The sequence below is a fragment of the Nilaparvata lugens genome, chromosome 7 (genome assembly GCF_014356525.2).
Source record: "Nilaparvata lugens isolate BPH chromosome 7, ASM1435652v1, whole genome shotgun sequence".
NCBI classification, from domain to species: domain Eukaryota; kingdom Metazoa; phylum Arthropoda; class Insecta; order Hemiptera; family Delphacidae; genus Nilaparvata; species Nilaparvata lugens.
The window spans coordinates 22,501,138-22,514,069 of NC_052510.1; the positions used below are offsets into that span (position 1 = coordinate 22,501,138).

Genomic DNA, 12,932 nt, shown 5'->3' on the forward strand with positions numbered 1-12,932 from the left:
TTGGAGAAGAGATAATGTCTGCTCAATGTTGGCTAGACCCATCAACTCACTCCTGTGCACGATGTGTGCAATTTCTTTCCTCCTCTTAAGCCTTTCAGATGAAGCACAAGTGAAAACATTTACAAAAACTACGTAGGTACACTTGAATCTCTGATTTGAGTGCAAACTCGGTGATCAAACCAAACTTATATTTTTAGTCCAAATCCCCAACTTGAATAAAATCTGGTGTGGTACACTCACACAACTTTCCTTGCTCATTGAACTGTAAGCCTCATTCTTAAAAGAGAATAATTTAAGGGAATAACATAATGACGATTGGCGGCAACATATTAAAAACTAGATCAGACTACTGTTTATGTGTATATATAATTGAGTACTTTTTCCTTTGTGTAAATTGTGAATTTTTTTTCAATGTGGTCAAAGCAGCTGTTCTACAGATGAAATACCCGTAAATATCACGGAGCTCCTGCAAATTTCCCAGAAATAAGACTCATATGTCAGTTGATAGGGCTTATAAATAGCTATCCATGGTATAAATTAGCAGAAAATCATTAGAGCCGTTTTCGAGAAAACCGTGAAAAACATGGTTTTTTAGTAACTATCCGCCATTTTTCTCAAGAATATTACGGAGCTCCTGCAATTTTCCCAGAAATGAGACTCATTTCAGTTGATAGGGCTTATAAATAGCTATCCATGGTATGAATTTGAAGAAAATCGTTAGAGCCGTTTTCGAGAAAACCGTGAGAAACATGGTTTTTTAGTAATTATCCACCATCTTGAATTGAATTTCTTATTGTCGGATCCTCATGGTATAAGGACCTTTTAAAAGTTTAAAATTTCAAGTCAATCGGTTAATTAGGAATGGAGTTATCGTGTTCACAGACATACACATACACACACACACACACACACACACACAAATCATGTTTTTGGACTCAGGGGACCTTTGAACGTATAGAAAACTTGAAATTAGGGTACCTTGATTTTTTTGGAAAGCAATACTTTCCTCACCTATGGTAATAGGGCAAGGAAAGTAAAAAATGCAACAAACGGATTTTTCCCACTTACCCTCCTCAAATTCTACCACATTCACGCCAAGTTCACATGATAAATTTAGTTGTTGTGTGGGTACGCTCTATCGAGGAATAAGTGGGAAATCACAACTGGCTCTTTCTGTCAATCAAACCAGATTATCGTGTGTACCTTCACAAAGGGAAAATGGTCGAGAGCAAGAGAGAAGTTTAATGAAAAAGGAAGAGAGTGGAGAGAGAAAGAGAGAGAAAATGAGAGTAGAGAGAGTGGAGAGAGAAAGAGAGAGTAGAGAGAGAAAGAGAGAGTAAAGAGAGAAGTGATAGAGGGAAAGGTAGTTTACCGGTAGCAGTGCTTCAGTGAACACTCTCTAATGTCGTTATGAGGGAGAAAATTCAGGTATGTTCAGCCATCATGTACGACTACTTCCATTTAAACGAGGAAATACTGATTCTGGGAACAGATTATTGGACACAATTGTCGTTGCCAGCAATACAACATAATTTTATTGGTGCGAAGCTTTATGGTCCCCAGCATTGTTAATATCAGACGCTTTTGGATTAGTTCTCAGCTCCCCATAACAAGTAATTGTGACATGAATGCAATTATAATGTCACTAACGCTAATCGAAGTATCATGATTTAGTTTGAGTTTCAATTGTTGGTAGTTTTTGTTCTGAGCTCTCCTTTGCTTTGCTCTATGCCCTCAGCTCTCCGGATAATTTAGTGTCATCAAATTATAATGTGACAAAATATGATCGAGGTAGCTCATAGCATAGCTGATTAGAAGCTTTCTCAGAATAGCTTTGATTACCACAAGCTATACTACACCTACACAATTAGGTTACTACAACACTAATCATATTGTTATTCTGTGTTTGAAGTCAATTCAGTTCAATTAGTTTACGCCCTTGATCATATATGCCAATGCTTTGAAATCCAGCAATCCACTTAGAACTGTAGAACTGTAGTACTGTACTTTCATCGACTAATGCTTTTCTTAATCACCATAATTTCCAATCATAGTTCCCTCATGAATTTATGCAATTATTAATGTTATGAAATCATATTGATATAACGTAATGAATAGAATTCAGTGTGATATTATGATGAATGTAGTCGTAAAATATGATATGACTATGAGTGTATAAAATATACATCGTTGTAAGTCATAAAATTTGCTTTTGTTCCAGAAGATTTCGATTGAAATAAATTTAGGTATACTTCAATTTGAGACAAATTTCAATAACTTATTTCTTTTTTATTTCGAATGTTTCAATGATTGAATAGATAACTCATTCAATCTGAAATCATTAAACTCTAATTTTTTAAACTTCCCAATTGAAAAACACTGTATTCCCTATTTTATACGTGTTATACCAATACGGAAGTTATAGAAATCAGAATGTAGGGAACTAGATCATTGATTCAGAGAAGTTATAGGTATAGGGAAGTTTACTGTATTTCACTTGCGTGGAGAGTTTTATTAGATTATTCTCTGTTTTAATTAATTCTCACACAGCCAACATGGAAAATCAAACAATATTCGATCCAAAAGTTTTGAACGGCAAAATCGAAGGCACTGGAAACTGAAATCGGTTGGATTAGGGATTTGGTGGAGCGGATTGTTGTAGGATAGGATGAGAGAAAGGTATGAGGGAGAGGATAGTAAATCTGTAACAAAGAGTGGGTTACAAAACAGAAGAGGGAGAGAGAAAGGAAAAAAGAGTTGGGATTTCTGTGCCCTGTGTCCACAATAGCACGAGTCAGAACAATCACGTCAGGCCTATCTTCTGCATTTACCTTTCCCAGCAATATTTGCAGAAGCATTGAACATGAAATGGGAAATAAGCCTTCCTATCTCCCCTGCCGGTTCAGCAGTAACCCCTTCAATTCCATGTTTTAATGGATTTTTGAGTTATTCACTCACTTCAGAGTAGAAACTCACATTTCATTAATATAATTCTTTGAGTAATACCGTGTAAAGGTATCAAATTTGGGTAGATAAAAAGCCCTAACAGAAATAATAATAGGTCTAAAAATAAAGTAATTGGCTAATATCGCCAAGCAGATAATAATCAAGATAAGATAGCATCAGCTTGTTCTGGCTAAATGGTACAAGAACTTAAAAAGGATTTGAAGAAAGTTTACTACTCATAAATATATTATTTATAAAATATTTGAAGATTGAGGTTAGATAGATGTATTCACAGATCGGTGACCTAGAGATCGATCAAACCGAAGAACGTAGAATCTGACCAAAACCCCTTGGCAGAGCTTTATTGCAATCAGACGGTGTGCAATGTGAGAAAACACCCGTCCACGTGGCTAATTATTAGTTAGCATGGAATTAATATTAATATATATAATATTAACTAGCATGCAAAGAGCATAAATAAAAACCAAATAAAAATAATTTAATGTATTCAGGAAATAAGAGTTACCAGGCGCATGAATACCTAATAAAATTTGCATGCACCAATAGTAAAACGGCAGTTAATAGGCGGCAACTGTAGGCCGATTCAAAAATATTTATATATATTTATATAATTGTAGTAGATTTTGTGTAAAAATTTGTGTAATCTATGTTATCAATATGGCTCGAATGCAAAGAAATTATTAATCATATAATCTAAGCAATATCTTGGCATTTTTTGTAAGATCTATTTGAATTTAATGGCGGAGGATTGAGATATTTAAATTTTATGCTAATTTGAAAGTCGGAAAGAGGATCTGTAAAACTTGAGAAGGAAGAACCAGCACTCGCCAGCCAACTCGCCAGCCAGATGCCACCATAAGAGGACCCCAAATATTTTAGAGCGAAGTACCTTATTAATAATTTTGTAAAAATTAAAGTTAAAGTAAATTATTAAATTTCTTAAAAGACTTCGTGATGCTATTGTGAAGCAGAAGTCATTTTTCATTTTTATTAAATTTATAACCCCTGGAGGAGACGATTCCGGCTACCATATTCCCGGACCGCATGGAGTTGGATCGACATCGGCGGCTTACAAGAAGATTTTCGACACGTGAGTGATTTAAATTTGAATTTAGTGATGGGCGCCCTAGTGCTTCGAAATAATCTGATGATCAAAGCTAGCTCGCCGAAAGGGTTATTATAAATTAAGAAATTAATAAGATTAATACTTGCGCAAGTAAAAATTAGTATTAAAGGTATTTAATTGAAAGAAAAATATATAGATCAATATTTTAGAAATTTCTATTTAATCAAAGAAGTACGAAATCTAGGCTATCAAACGTATGCATACAATATTTAATTTTTTGCAATACAATTTGCGATAATTTATCATAGTTCTAATTCACTAGATGAATGGCTCTACCTATTCCGTCAGGTGCCGAATCTTGCACCCTGAGATAAAAATATATATTCGATACAAATAAATCTACTAAATACTAGAGATTTTAATATATAGATATATTTGGATTATTAGTGGCTAATTTATCAAGCTGATCTTAGAGCACATATTTATGATTGAATTATCCAAGCCGACAAGTATTAGCAAGTACATGTCACAGCTACATGCCAAAGATTGCATATGATTTCAAGATAAAGGCACATGGTAATGATTCGTGCCATAAATCTAGAATATAAAGTTAGCCTGTGATATTTTTATTGATTTCAAATATTGTTCTATTTTTATATTATATTTTTTATCGCTCTATATATATTTTTTGCCTCGACTGATCTTTGCATTATTTGTACAATATATGTGTAAAATTTTCATGGTGTGCAATTTATTTTATATTCCTCATCTCTATAGTATAAGTATCATTTATATATATATATATTTATTATTATTGAATTACAAGAGTTATTGGAGAAGCCCATATCTAGGCCTATCAAGATTTTTTAAGACTGAATACTATTAGAAAACCACGCCCTAATTATATTAAATCTCATGCTTTACCGACTGATGCCAAGCAGGAGGCTAATCGTTATTTTATATAAAGAATAACGTGACATAAATACATGTCGTGCCAACGTGGGACTGATGATGAGAGCCAAGCTCATTGAATAATTACTTGAAATTAGGTCAATAACCATAGTGAAAATTATAGATAACTTATACGAGTTGTGAGGAAAACTGGCGAAGGAATATTTGTATTACTTTTTGGGGAAACAAGAGCTTTAAATAGAGAGAAATTATATGTTTTAAAGAAAATTTTATATTATTAGTACTGTGAAAAATTACATGTTTATAGAGAGAGATTATATTTTATAAGCCTAAACTGCTATTACTTTCTAGTCAAAAATATATTAGGTGTTTAAGCCGGTTGGAAAATAAGTCGCAGCCTGTAAACTAGCCAAGAATAAATCAACAAAACATTGAGGGCGCTAGAGCATTGTAAAAAACTTAAGTATAAATACCTGGTTGTAAGAGTATCCAAACACATTACACATCACTGTTCACTGTAAGTCCCGGTTGTGTCTCTTTTTTAAGCATTTTCGCTTATCATTTTTATCACTGTTTAATTAGCATTTATCACATTTGACATAATGAATCACACTCCCGCAAACTCTGAAGTTTCATATATGTACGGCGGTTGCACAGATCCCACTTTGTCGACTCCGAGCACATCAAACCCCACCACGGTAGATGCCAATACGCCACGAGAAAGGGAACCAGGAAGCGTCGGGTCGATAATTTTCGATCCACCAGGTCTGCAACCTCTATCCTCCACTCGAATCGACGCCGCTGACACACCATTGAATCAACGGATAGTAGAGATCAATTTTGAAGGGGGCGAGGAGCAGTCTGCAGAACCCGCATCGCCGGAGGCCGAGTCACACCTGGGCAAACAGAGTATGTTTTCAACCACAGAACTAGATCCGCTTCAAAAGGTAATAATGGAACAAACGAGTAGCACTTTCAACATTATGTTACAAAAAACAATGGATAGTATGATGCAGGAAATTAAAAAGGAGATTGCTACAGTAAAAGAGGAAAATAAACAGACAGTGGAACAGGGCATGAAAGAGACCACAGGCGCTATAAAATCAGTAGAACAACGGTTGGATAATATTGAAACTAAAGTAGAGAGTCATAGGGAAGAGTTAAAAGCAATGATAACCCTACAAAAAGAAAGTCAAGATAAAGTTACGGCAGGATTATCGGAAAGGTTAGATACGGTTACATGTGAACTCAATGAAAGGATAGACAACTTAAATACACAAATCACTACACCTATTCAGGATATAACAAATAACATTAAGGCCGATTGCCACCAAGAAATCCACAAACAAATTACCGTTGCCAATCAAAACTTAACAACTACAGTTGACAAAAATATTAACAATATTAAAGAAATACAAAACAAACAGATTAATATGTCCACAAAAATGAACCAACTGCAAGGTAGCATCAATCAAAACACTGAAACCTGTAAAGCTTTAAATGGAACTCTACTAATTCAGAAATCCACTCTGACTCAACTAAATCAAGAAATAAACGCAAATAAAATTACACATGATAGTCAATGGCAGATAACACAGGAAAAAATAATAGCATTGGAAAATCATATTCAACAACAACCTCAAGGAATTCAAACAGACAACCTCAACGTACATAGTATATTACAAGGACTAGGAAAATTTGATAACACTGATCGCCATTTGCAACCTCAACCATTCATTGATCAGATAAAATTAGTACAAACTCTTGCACCTACCTCTTGGAATTTTTGGCGTCTCCGTTTGACTAATTTATTGATTGGCGAACCCCTGATGTTTTTTCGGAGTAGAGCCCATGAGTTTACATCATTGGATGAGTTTGTCGCTGTCTTCCTGGAACAGTATTGGAGCAGAAGTAAACAGTTGGACGTGCTAGCGGACATCATATCATGCGATTTCAACCCTAAATTAGACGGTGCATGTACCACTTTCGTCACTGCCCTACAGTTTAAAAATTCTCAATTGAGCGAGCCCATTAATGAATCGGCGTTAGCAAGCATTATTTTAAAGAAGCTACCGTATCAAGTTAGAATGGCACTCGCCACACAACCCATTACTGATTGCAAGCAGCTAATTAATCATTTATATGGCATACAGTCTGCAATGGCAATATCAACCCACCGCTCAGACCAGAGATACGCATCAAATCAGCATAATTCAAAATTTAATCCGCATAACAGCCAAAATTATGAACCGGTATCATATGATCGCTACCGATCTGCTCCCCAATTTGAACGCCGCTATGAGCACAGGCAAAATGGTAATTGGAATAATGAAAAATTTCAAAATCGTACAACCAACCACTATGCCCAGCAGAGCAATCGTAGGAATCACTATGATGGCCGTGATCGATTAAACTCACATAATAATAATACACAAAACAGTTACAACAGAAATTATAAACCACCACCTCAACAAGTAAGTACAAACTATACACTAACACATGCAATAGGTTTGAATCAACAAAAAACCCGGAACCCAACACCCAACGACCCGCCACCAGATATACAGAATACTACAGCTAATAAACCCGGACTATATGATAACCCCAATATCCAACCACAAAAAACCGCCGCCCACCATGCAATTAAAACCAGCCGCAGGCATCAACCTCTATTAAGTTTCTTGTTCTCCACTGAAGAGCAACCCGCCGACGATCCATCACCGCAGGAAGAGCAGCCCGCATATCCTGAGACCGCCACCGAAGAGTCACTAATAAAAATAAACAGTTACCAGGAGGAGACCGCCATCAAGCATCCGCCCACAGAATCCATGCACCTGCACCAATGGACACCACCGAAACGCACCAATGACGGGAAGGATGACACCAGGGAGTACCGGGAGGACGGACTACCGGATAAGAGGAGCGACCACCGTAAGGCCCGGAGACGGAGGCGCCCGAGGACACCCGACCGGCATCAGGACGAGAGGACAGCATACAGGATAGAAAGAGAAACATGCATCGCAAGGCCCGGAGGCGGAAGAAGCGACGAAGGAGGAACCGCGCGCGCCGATGGAGGCCGCATGCACGCTTCAAGAGGCCAAGGAGGATACCGGATCGTCACCAGGAGGGGACCGACGGCGTGCATCCGCGGCACATACGCTTCAAGAGAGATATCAGCGATGTGACCGGAATAATAGGCCAAAGAAATATAATAAAAATGGAACTGGTACAAGCAAATATGGATTCATGCATGGGCAAAAAGGAAATGGAAGATGGATTAATGAAGAATGGAAAGTGGTTAATAAGAGTGGAAGAAATAAGGAATTATATTAATAAAATGGGAGTACCGGGCTATCATTTGTGGAGAGATTATATTATTAAAGAACTAATTAGTGTTTTGATTTATTGTATTGTGTGGATTACCATGGCTGTGATATTAATAAAAGACTGTGTTGTGGATAAGACGAAAAATATTGTATTGTTGTTGTTAAATGGATTTATTATTGATGATTGGAAATTTAATATTATAAAAATGTTTATTGTTGTAAGCCTAATGAGTTATAATGAGCCGAAATCAAGATATTAGATGAAAATAAGAGGAAAGGTGAATTAAAATTACAGGATGATTGGAATGGATTGAAAGGAACTACAATTAATGAATCAAGGAATTGTTTAAAAAAGTATACAAGATACCGGGGTTTTATATTCATGAAGATAAATTAATAATAGGACAGCCTCAACAATCAACAAATGGATAGCAGATAACCCAACCAGCCTACAGTGTAGCTACAAGCAGAAAGCCTAAAGATACGGGCAAACCACAACAATTCTACATGAAATATCATCGAATTTCAAATAAATATGATAAGAAGTCAAAGGAAAACAACACTATCAAGCCAATTACTAACCTTCCTTAATAAATTTAAATTGGTATAGGACCTCGTGGCAACAATCCAATGTTTTAATTCCTTCCAGCCGTTAGAAGCCTGCAATAAGGAAAAGAACAATTTTTAAATATGTAATTAAATTATATACATCAGATAAAAAAGGACACAAGCGGGGATAATAAAATTAAAATTTGTTAATTACCTTTTTAAGAGAAAAAATCGAGCAGTTAGGTTAGTTATGAAAGTCGATAGCAAATTCTGATGTAACATGAAACACTATGAATTGTAGAACAGCGAACAGCTGACCAAAGCCACCCAAATCAAATGAATGTAATATCTGTTGAACATATGTTTATAAAAAGAATTACTGTACCCAAAGAGTTATTTATTATTGTTATTTATTATATTTATTAATGTCGATATTTATTTATATGTTTTTATATTTATTACTTTTAATTATGCCACGTTTGTTACCTGAAAAGATTTAAAGTGAATACCAATTACCAAAACCAAAGAGCCATTAGCAAAAGAAAGTATTGTACCTGATGTATAGAAAATTATTTATATTAAGACCTAAGAAATACTATAAGATATAAGCCCAGAAGTTTATGAATCGAAATTATTGTCTAAAAGGAATCATTTATGAGAATTATGAAATGTGTGTAGTTAAGTTGGCAGCCCTGCAAGCGGCGAATTCAAAAATTACTGTGTTGTAAATGGTGTCAGGAGGAGTGCGTTTAGAAGTTTATATTTATGATATTTTTATGTGTGTTGAGGAGGAGAATTTGTTATTGTTTTTGATAAAGGTATAAAGGAGATGCAGCAAATATGACTGCGAAATGTGATAGAAGTAGGAGAGTATAATTTATAAATAAAGTATAGTGTATATCATGTATTTGAAGGGTGGGTTTTCATTAAAAACATTGTGATTCTCAAATATTTTGAATTCAAACCCAGGGGCGTGTGTAAAGGTATCAAATTTGGGTAGATAAAAAGCCCTAACAGAAATAATAATAGGTCTAAAAATAAAGTAATTGGCTAATATCGCCAAGCAGATAATAATCAAGATAAGATAGCATCAGCTTGTTCTGGCTAAATGGTACAAGAACTTAAAAAGGATTTGAAGAAAGTTTACTACTCATAAATATATTATTTATAAAATATTTGAAGATTGAGGTTAGATAGATGTATTCACAGATCGGTGACCTAGAGATCGATCAAACCGAAGAACGTAGAATCTGACCAAAACCCCTTGGCAGAGCTTTATTGCAATCAGACGGTGTGCAATGTGAGAAAACACCCGTCCACGTGGCTAATTATTAGTTAGCATGGAATTAATATTAATATATAATATTAACTAGCATGCAAAGAGCATAAATAAAAAACCAAATAAAAATAATTTAATGTATTCAGGAAATAAGAGTTACCAGGCGCATGAATACCTAATAAAATTTGCATGCACCAATAGTAAAACGGCAGTTAATAGGCGGCAACTGTAGGCCGATTCAAAAATATTTATATATATTTATATAATTGTAGTAGATTTTGTGTAAAAATTTGTGTAATCTATGTTATCAATATGGCTCGAATGCAAAGAAATTATTAATCATATAATCTAAGCAATATCTTGGCATTTTTTGTAAGATCTATTTGAATTTAATGGCGGAGGATTGAGATATTTAAATTTTATGCTAATTTGAAAGTCGGAAAGAGGATCTGTAAAACTTGAGAAGGAAGAACCAGCACTCGCCAGCCAACTCGCCAGCCAGATGCCACCATAAGAGGACCCCAAATATTTTAGAGCGAAGTACCTTATTAATAATTTTGTAAAAATTAAAGTTAAAGTAAATTATTAAATTTCTTAAAAGACTTCGTGATGCTATTGTGAAGCAGAAGTCATTTTTCATTTTTATTAAATTTATAACCCCTGGAGGAGACGATTCCGGCTACCATATTCCCGGACCGCATGGAGTTGGATCGACATCGGCGGCTTACAAGAAGATTTTCGACACGTGAGTGATTTAAATTTGAATTTAGTGATGGGCGCCCTAGTGCTTCGAAATAATCTGATGATCAAAGCTAGCTCGCCGAAAGGGTTATTATAAATTAAGAAATTAATAAGATTAATACTTGCGCAAGTAAAAATTAGTATTAAAGGTATCTAATTGAAAGAAATATATAGATCAATATTTTAGAAATTTCTATTTAATCAAAGAAGTACGAAATCTAGGCTATCAAACGTATGCATACAATATTTAATTTTTGCAATACAATTTGCGATAATTTATCATAGTTCTAATTCACTAGATGAATGGCTCTACCTATTCCGTCAGGTGCCGAATCTTGCACCCTGAGATAAAAATATATATTCGATACAAATAAATCTACTAAATACTAGAGATTTTAATATATAGATATATTGGATTATTAGTGGCTAATTTATCAAGCTGATCTTAGAGCACATATTTATGATTGAATTATCCAAGCCGACAAGTATTAGCAAGTACATGTCACAGCTACATGCCAAAGATTGCATATGATTTCAAGATAAAGGCACATGGTAATGATTCGTGCCATAAATCTAGAATATAAAGTTAGCCTGTGATATTTTTATTGATTTCAAATATTGTTCTATTTTTATATTATATTTTTTATCGCTCTATATATATTTTTTGCCTCGACTGATCTTTGCATTATTTGTACAATATATGTGTAAAATTTTCATGGTGTGCAATTTATTTTATATTCCTCATCTCTCTAGTATAAGTATCATTTATATATATATATTTATTATTATTGAATTACAAGAGTTATTGGAGAAGCTCTGTAATCTGTCTAGCGTTGAACATGGTGCATATAGGCCTTGAAAACCACAATTCATGAATGTACACCATTAAGTGGAATGAATTCGGTCTCAGATTACATGAAGTAGGTCTCAGGTTGGATCTCAGCTGTAACCAGGAGTCTTCTATCAAGTTACTCCCGTGAGTTTAGATGGACCCAAAATTTTGACGGTCTGAATAGCAGTTGTGAGTCTCTTATTCAGACGAGGTGTGAGCTTCCCATAAGGAATTCCTGACCAACAGTTATACTAGAGTAGAAACATTAAGAATGCCATGGGCCAGTTCCCCGTGCATCTGAAATTACACTTACAAATAGACAAACAAATCGAGAGAAAACAGACAGAACTGTACGGATTAAAAAAAGACGATCCTTACAAACTTTGACTATTGGTACATGGAATGTGGTAGGGGGGTTAAGGGGGAATGGAAATGGAATTGACGGAAGAAATAGCAGGAAGACCGAGGAAAAGATTGTCTGATGACCTCCGGTGAAATTTGGAGGCTAGGAGTGGTGATTGGCTGTTTGGCGCAGGATCGTGATAGATGGTAATCTCTCGTAAACTCTACACAGCAAGGTAGAAAAGACTTCAATTAAGTGAGTGAGTAAGAAACATTAAGAAGAGAAGATAACTACCGAAAAGTTGAAAAGATTCAAAAGAAATTGGAACAATAAATAAGTGAGTTGAAATGAGTTAAGAAATCAAATTGAGACTTACGAAATGGAATGATCTAATTGACTGAGCTGTTGAATTCACATACCTGAAACAAAAATTCAATAAGTAACAGCAATAAGTAGCTGTAATGTAGCGATTTCAATAAAATATAGAGAAAATGTACAAAATTTCCATATGGCTACACCTATTTTGAGCATATATCTTTGGCATAATTTTGAAGAAATTTAAATTCAATACTTATTTACTTTGGCTGTACCTGTACAGTAACATTTTCTGTTCATTCGTTTTTTAAAAAGCTGTTTGATTGACATTATTATACTTTAGGTTGAGATAATTATCAACTTATCAATATTGAGAGGATTTCAAAAAGCATGTACTTTATAGGTATTATTGAACTTGTTTTGTATTGTATTATCCGCTTTGTAGATGATCGAATTAGATGGTTTTGCTGTTCCTAAGAATGCACAACATCCTATAGTTTTGTATTTTTCTCTCATAGATTGAATAAAAATTGAGATGAAGAGTTGAATTATAGAATCGATATTAACTTTCTTTTATCACCAATCTGTTACCAAGGGTGTTT

The 12,932-nt window shown here is 34.8% G+C and overlaps 1 protein-coding gene across 1 annotated transcript in view; it reads right to left on the reverse strand.

Annotated features, from left to right (window-relative positions):
* The window catches only part of LOC111057041 (dystrophin, isoforms A/C/F/G/H), a 608,133-nt gene that overhangs the window by 453,940 nt on the left and 141,261 nt on the right, over positions 1 to 12,932 (reverse strand). The gene's annotated exons all lie outside the window — the stretch shown is intronic.